The sequence below is a fragment of the Rhynchophorus ferrugineus genome, unplaced genomic scaffold, assembly GCF_030347505.1.
Source record: "Rhynchophorus ferrugineus isolate W39M unplaced genomic scaffold, kcgeb_rfMv2 rfM700, whole genome shotgun sequence".
Lineage (NCBI taxonomy): Eukaryota > Metazoa > Arthropoda > Insecta > Coleoptera > Curculionidae > Rhynchophorus > Rhynchophorus ferrugineus.
In genome coordinates, this window is record NW_027473277.1 from 17,501 (window position 1) to 24,188 (window position 6,688).

At 44.3% G+C, this 6,688-nt stretch overlaps 2 non-coding genes across 2 annotated transcripts; both read right to left on the reverse strand.

Annotated features, from left to right (window-relative positions):
* Window positions 1-402: 402 nt before the first annotated feature.
* On the reverse strand, window positions 403-557 carry LOC143206454 (5.8S ribosomal RNA). Its single transcript, XR_013008418.1, has one exon. It is a non-coding gene; the product is annotated as a 5.8S ribosomal RNA (ribosomal RNA).
* A 708-nt stretch (window positions 558-1,265) lies between these two features.
* On the reverse strand, window positions 1,266-3,254 carry LOC143206455 (small subunit ribosomal RNA). Its single transcript, XR_013008419.1, has one exon. It is a non-coding gene; the product is annotated as a small subunit ribosomal RNA (ribosomal RNA).
* Window positions 3,255-6,688: the final 3,434 nt, after the last annotated feature.

Here is a 6,688-nt window from a genome sequence, read left to right on the forward strand (position 1 = left end):
GCGCTCGTAATCATCATAATAATGAAGATTAGGAGCCAATACGAAATATAAAAGTTTAGAATGGAAAAGACGCGCCGTCGAAAAACGGTGTTTTCTCCCTCGTATTCGAGAGACAACGCACCTACGATCCGACGTCGATTAAAAACTAATTTTATCGGATACGACGATCGTATTAATGGTGCGCGCTACGTTTATCACAAAAACGTGCGAACGACCGTTTTAAACACGTCTCATCCCTTTCATATTCGTACGACCCGTACGAGAGAGTTAGGTCACACGTACGGGTCCGCTGTCACGTTTTAGAACGTCGCGATCGAATCGCGCTTATACGCTCAGCACGCTCAGACATTTCTCGTCGATCGCGAAGATCAAAGAAAATCCGAGCAGTCTTGAAATGAGATACGACCCTCAGCCAGGAGTGGTCCGGGTATGAGATCCCAGGACCGCAATGTGCGTTCGAAATGTCGATGTTCATGTGTCCTGCAGTTCACAAGTTGACGCGCAATTAGCTGCGTTCTTCATCGACCCACGAGCCAAGTGATCCACCGTTTAGGGTAATCTTTTTTTAAGTTAGGTTTTAAACGCATATCGAAACGTTTCTATTATAAGACGACGACGACGACGACGACGCGCGCTCACGTCATAGACAGCGCTTGCGCCCCTTTCGCAGCCGCCGTCGACTTTAAAACGCTCTTACGGTTTATTTTCGTCTTCTCCACTACACACAACGAGAGGAGCGGAGACAGACTACTCGAAATGGTGACGTTCGTTGTAAATTTTCGTCGTCTCACCTCGTACGACAACAAAAGAGCATACGCTGATCATAGTTTGGCAATATTTTCGTAAACTAAATCTCACCCTTTTGGAATGAAACAAACGAAGGGTGATAAGATTTTCGTAAACTAATCACATTACCGATCATCGTATATGTTCGTCGATATGAGGATCGAAACGTCGATTAGAAATATAATTGGCAAAATCGTTTTATTTTGCGCTCGATTTGTCCATTTATAACGAAATCCGTCGTAGGCCGACGATTATTACTCGTCGTCCTATATAACAACATCTTCATCGTATATATCTCCGCTTTCGGGCGTACATCTTTTAAAACCATATATTATAGGTACCCGAAAACAGCTACGTTGACGACGTCGAAATTCGATCGGAACTTCCGAACTTCGTAGATGGCTCTTTAACGTTCGACAATGATTTTTACAGACTTGTACGTTTACCTATTATATATATATAGGCATAACAACACACTGTAATGATCCTTCCGCAGGTTCACCTACGGAAACCTTGTTACGACTTTTACTTCCTCTAAATGATCAAGTTTGGTCATCTTTTCCTACACATCGACGACGCCGAAACGCCATCGCGTGTCGATCCGAAGACCTCACTAAATCATTCAATCGGTAGTAGCGACGGGCGGTGTGTACAAAGGGCAGGGACGTAATCAACGCGAGCTTATGACTCGCGCTTACTGGGAATTCCTCGTTCATGGGGAACAATTGCAAGCCCCAATCCCTAGCACGAAGGAGGTTCAGCGGGTTACCCGGGCCGCTCGGCCAGGGAAGACACGCTGATTCCTTCAGTGTAGCGCGCGTGCGGCCCAGAACATCTAAGGGCATCACAGACCTGTTATTGCTCAATCTCGTGCGGCTAGAAGCCGCCTGTCCCTCTAAGAAGAATAGTTTGTACGCCGACAGTAAAAACCGCGCACGAACCGCGAAACCCGAAAGCAACGCGGCCGGCGGGCCTTTAGGATGTCAAAAAGCGCCTAGTTAGCAGGCTAGAGTCTCGTTCGTTATCGGAATTAACCAGACAAATCGCTCCACCAACTAAGAACGGCCATGCACCACCACCCACCGAATCAAGAAAGAGCTCTCAATCTGTCAATCCTTCCGGTGTCCGGGCCTGGTGAGGTTTCCCGTGTTGAGTCAAATTAAGCCGCAGGCTCCACTCCTGGTGGTGCCCTTCCGTCAATTCCTTTAAGTTTCAGCTTTGCAACCATACTTCCCCCGGAACCCAAAAGCTTTGGTTTCCCGGAAGCTGCCCGTCGAGTCATATTAGGGAACGTCGACGGATCGCTAGCTGGCATCGTTTAAGGTTAGAACTAGGGCGGTATCTGATCGCCTTCGAACCTCTAACTTTCGTTCTTGATCAATGAAAGCGTTTTTGGCAAATGCTTTCGCTTCTGTTCGTCTTGCGACGATCCAAGAATTTCACCTCTAACGTCGCAATACGAATGCCCCCATCCGTTCCTATTAATCATTACCTCGGGGTTCCGAAAACCAACAAAATAGAACCGAGGTCCTATTCCATTATTCCATGCATACAGTATTCAGGCGAAATTTTAGCCTGCTTTGAGCACTCTAATTTGTTCAAAGTAAACGTGCCGGCCCACCTCGACACTCAGTAAAGAGCACCGCGGCAGGATTGAGTTGGGCCGTCGTAACCACGACGCGCACAACACGCACGCCGAAACGCACGCGCGACGGCGACGCGACACGACTAAGCCCACCGGCAGGACGTCTCGCGAAAAACACGCCAGTTAACACCGCGAACGATGAACCGGCGGCGCGAGACACAAATTCGACTACGAGCTTTTTAACCGCAACAACTTTAATATACGCTATTGGAGCTGGAATTACCGCGGCTGCTGGCACCAGACTGGCCCTCCAATTGATCCTCGTTAAAGGGTTTAGAGTGTACTCATTCCGATTACGGGGCCTCGGATGAGTCCCGTATCGTTATTTTTCGTCACTACCTCCCCGTGCCGGGAGTGGGTAATTTGCGCGCCTGCTGCCTTCCTTGGATGTGGTAGCCGTTTCTCAGGCTCCCTCTCCGGAATCGAACCCTGATTCCCCGTTACCCGTTACGACCATGGTAGGCGCAGAACCTACCATCGACAGTTGATAAGGCAGACATTTGAAAGATGTGTCGCCGGTGCGAGACCGTGCGATCAGCTTAAAGTTATTCAGAGTCACCAAGTTGTACGATGACGAGCGCGAACCCGAAACCGATTGGTTTTGATCTAATAAAAGCACTCCTTCCATCTCTGGTCGGAGCTCTGTTTGCATGTATTAGCTCTAGAATTACCACAGTTATCCAAGTAATTGTGGGTACGATCTAAGGAACCATAACTGATTTAATGAGCCTTTCGCGGTTTCACCTTAATTCGGTATGTACTGAGACATGCATGGCTTAATCTTTGAGACAAGCATATGACTACTGGCAGGATCAACCAGGGAACTGTTCTTATTATTTTATCGACACGAAGCAGATAAAACAAATACAGACACAGTTTATTTTATAAGTTTGACTTATAAAGAAACGTGTGCGTAAGACGACGATATATAATATATATCGACGACTAATAAAAAGGAGGTGCATGATAGCGCGCCTAGACGACGGAAAAACCGGTCCGAGGCGCCACGCTCTTACATTTTAATATTAGTTGTCTAATAAAACAAAACGATATCATCATCTTAGACACATCTTTTGTTTTTTTTATACACAACCGATCGACTAGGCACCCAATTATCTCGATTATCGACGACGATCGTCGACTACGTCGAAAATTGGATGCCGCAAAATATCGTTCGGCGTTTATAAGACCTCGAAAAACATTCTCTCCGAACCCTTCGCTAGATAGAAATATATAAAGCGACAAGGAAACCTCGTACGAGAAACGTTTCGTGATTTTTTATTTTATTCTCGCTCGGAGAGCAGAGAGCTATCGCAAAATGTGTTGCTGTTTTATGAACGTTCCGATGAAAAACCGATACGTCCATAAAAATAATAATTCCAATCGCATATGAATCGTGGATCATCTTCTTCTAACGAAGCCGAATGTTCCCGCCGAATTCGCGATCTCGCAGTGATACCGTCGTCGTCGTCGTACGCTTCCCGATATATCGAAAAAAACCGACCAGGAAGAACAACGAAACGACGATACAAAATCGCGAGAGCGTTACGAATATATAATAACACGACGAAATACGCTTTTTATTTAGATAAATAAAAAAATACGGTTCGGATCTTATATATTAACATATAATATGTAATACCACCTTCGCTGATCAAAAGCCACTCGGTAAAAGTGTCACAGCGCCGGTCGACCCGACCCGTCGTATCCGTCTCTCGTATCGCCCCACGTAGAAGCGCACACGATTTAAGCGCGGGTCTCTCGCCAGCTATCGGAAATGTATGGGTGTTTTAGAACAGATCGTTTATACGGACGTTGCGCAAATTTTTCGTTTTTACGTCTGCCCGTTCTCGTTATTATCGGAATGTTCCGATGAATAAACTTTAGCTTTAGACAACGTGAACTTCTAAAGCAATAATTTTAACCTCTCGTGTTAATACGTCCTCAGGCCGTTTCTAGACTGCCGATCACGTTCTTTAAAAGTCGGAAAATTCCGATCCATAAAATTATGCTAGTAGAATGTAAAGATCCTTCATAGGATGGATACTGTCACATATCGATACGGCGATCGGAGTAAAACTGTTCTCACGTATTTCAGGACATTTTAGGTTGTTACGTCGGCCCGTTCGTTATTATCGGTATATACCTATGAATAAATGTTTTGCTTGTAGAACGTAAGATTCCAAAAGAATGATTCGCCGAAACGATGGTGCACCCTTACGATCGGATATTTGCCGCTTATTGGCCATTTTCTATAATTCATCCGTTAGATATCGTTTATCGACTACGGATAAGGTTTTCCGATATCAGAATGTTCCTAAGGATGATTCGAAAGTGATTTGAACGAAGAATTTGATAGAATGAATCCTTTATTTATCCATTGAGTACAGGGTACGGAGTGTCTGCGGGGTCAGCTAATATATTATATTTCTCTCTCGACGTAATGGTAACTCGAAGTCCGAACCGCGCTCATGAAGCTCGGTTTCAATCCAATCCATGTTGGTCGGTTCCTCGAGAGGAACGCCGTATCTTCGCGGTCGACCGCCTAATGAATCAGGTGGTAAAAGTCCAAGCCCAGCGCGGCAACGGCAGGCGCGTTCAACGTTTTAACTGCCAATTCTACGGTCATTCATCGGCCAACTGTAAAGCCACTCCGGCCTACGTCAAGTCCCAAAGACAGAAATTCCCCGCCGAAATGCACCAACTGTTGAGAACCATACACCGCAAATTACTCGGGATGCAAGTGCCGACCTACTCCAAAAACAACCAAACCCAAAAGACCAATTCCTCCCCCCACTCATGTACGGGGAACTCAAGATAACAGTCGTCTGGCTGGTCTGGATTCCACTAGAACACGAACCCGATCTCCATTGGCGAAATACTCTTCGGAACATATTCAGATGACCAAGGAGATTTTCAGGCCATTTTCAACGCCATCAACCACACAGCTATTGGAAGAATTACTATCGGCCGGGATAATAGATGAGTTGGAACTTGGGCTTATTGCTCCAAGCGAACCAACTCACTACTCCTCCAATCGACCGACAATAATTGACTTTTTTATCTATCAAAATTCGAATCAAGCCTCTGACCTGCAAGTACTCCAAGATATCGATTCTGACCACAGGCCTATCCTCCTCACCCACCATCAGCGATTTTCCACTGAGTTCCACTGTCCCCAAGCAAGGTCAACCTAGTAAACGAAAAAAAAAGTATCTTCTCTTTGACGATCCTCATTATATTAGGACGATAGTTCCATTCTAAATTCTTGATTAATTACAGTTCCTATTTGTTCATTTCGAGACGTTCCCGTGATTAATACTTATCGTGTAGAAATTAGCCACAATCCACAATTAGCCACAGTTAGGAAAAATAAATTAATTATCATATAGTCATAAACGTAATAAAAATGAATACACATATTTTCGAAGTCACTCCAGAAATACTTTACCTTATTTTTAAATAACAATCTCGGGCCGTACCATTTTTACAAAACTTATTCTATATACTTACTATATAACAGATTATAATGATATAATATAATTCAATACAATAACTACAATATATATATATATATCTGAAAATTCTGTTTTTATAAAATGTCAGCTACTGTTTAACATTTCATTTTTTAAAATGTATATCCAATTGTGGTTCTGAAAAGAACCGATTTTGCAGGTAAGTAGTATATTGAAACACACATAGGTATGTGAATTAATTTACTTAGAACTGGTATATTTGGTGACTGCTTTGGTACCTTCGCTAACGGCGTGCTTAGCCAACTCACCGGGTAACAATAACCTAACGGCGGTTTGGATTTCTCTGCTCGTGATCGTTGATCTCTTATTGTAATGGGCGAGACGCGACGCTTCGGCGGCTATCCTTTCGAATATATCGTTCACGAAAGAATTCATGATCGACATGGCCTTGCTGGAGATACCCGTATCGGGATGAACCTGCTTTAAAACTTTGTATATGTAAATCGCATAGCTTTCCTTCCTCCTGCGCTTCTTTTTCTTGTCGCTCTTAGAGATATTTTTCTGGGCTTTTCCGGCTTTCTTGGCCGCCTTACCGCTTGTCTTCGGTGGCATTTCGAAATAAAAATCCCGACGTCTCACGTACCTCAAAGAGTACTTAACTAAAAAAATGCCTTTAATTCTAGAACTTATAACATTCGAAGGAACACTTCTAAGCCCCGCCCATAGCCCGAGTTAGAGTCTGATTGGTCGCGTATGATATAACGAGTTTGGCTCGCGGACA